The sequence below is a fragment of the Nicotiana sylvestris genome, chromosome 3 (genome assembly GCF_000393655.2).
Source record: "Nicotiana sylvestris chromosome 3, ASM39365v2, whole genome shotgun sequence".
NCBI lineage: Eukaryota > Viridiplantae > Streptophyta > Magnoliopsida > Solanales > Solanaceae > Nicotiana > Nicotiana sylvestris.
In genome coordinates this window covers 32813929-32815286 of record NC_091059.1, presented here as the reverse complement: position 1 = coordinate 32815286, position 1358 = coordinate 32813929, and positions in this window count along the sequence as shown.

The following is a 1358-nucleotide window of genomic DNA, read 5'->3' as shown; positions in this document are numbered from 1 at the left end:
TGGCGCCGTCCTCGGAGCCTTATGATGATGATGATGATTCTGATGGTTGTTGGATGGGAGGTCTGCGCCCCTCTGTTCTTTGAGCTTGCTGTTGTAGCGAAGCAATGATTGCATGCGGCTGACATGGAAGACTGGATGGATCTTCCACCAGGATGGAGTTTTGACCTGGTATGTGGACTTCCCAATGCGTTTTGCAATGGGCAGGGGCCCAATGTATTTTTGTTGCAGGCGAGGGTCATGGGTCCTTTCTGCAAACAAGTACCGCTTTGGGATGCATAGCATTACTTTGTCCCCTGGTTGATGTTGGGCAAAGCAAAGCTTTTGTTCGGTGAACCTTTTTGCCCGCTCTTGGGCCCTGATGAGATAGCTCCGCACTATCTCCATGTTGCGCTCCCATTCGCTCGAGAAGTTGGCAGCTCGAGGAGATTTCGGCATGGTTGAGGCATTCACCGTTTGCGGGAGAAGCGGTTGCTGTCCGGTAACAATTTCAAAAGGGCTCTTGTTTGTATGATGGCTCTTTTGAGAATTGAAACACAGTTGAGCAGCATCCAGGAGCTTCACCCAATGCTTCTGTGATCCGGTTGCGAAGTTGCGGAGATATTCCTCCAGCATGTCATCGAACCGGTCTGTCTGGCCATCCGATGGTGGATGGATGTCTGTGTTGTGACTCAATGTTGACCCAAAGCACCTGAAGAGATGGGTCCAAAAGTTGCTAGTGAAGCGTGAGTCGCGCCTACTAACAATGTTTTTGGGCAGGCCCCAATGTTTGACAATGTGCGAGAAGAAGAGTCGAGCTGTATCTTCTGCTGAGATGTTTTGCGGGGCTGCTATGAAAGTTGCATAGTCTGAGAACTGATCTATGACAACCATGATGGATGCAAGATTGCCGACTTGGGGCAATCCCGTGATGAATCTGAGGGAAACACTTTCCCATGGTCTCTGAGGGACATGTAATGGCTGCGAGGGTCCCGGCTGTGATGAGTGATCCGACTTGTCCTTGTGGCATGGCTGACAAGTCTTCACACGATGAGGAGCGTCACCAGTCTTTTGAGGCCGATGACATGATGGCTGATTATTGTTGCGAAGGGTAGTCGGAACCAGGGGTTCATGTCTATCAACTACCTTCTCCAACTGCATGACCGAGATGTTTTCAGCGGCCATCTTTATGGGAAAACATGGTATGGTGCAGGGCTTGGCCCCTTTTTCTCCCATCATCAGGAGCATGTTGGCATATGGTACCGGTATGGTGTTGGTTTGCCTCATGAACTCCAAACCCACTATGATGTCGAAGTCATCTATGATTGCGATGCGCAGGTCGATGCTTCCTTTGTATGGGCCAAGTTTCACTGGGACATTTG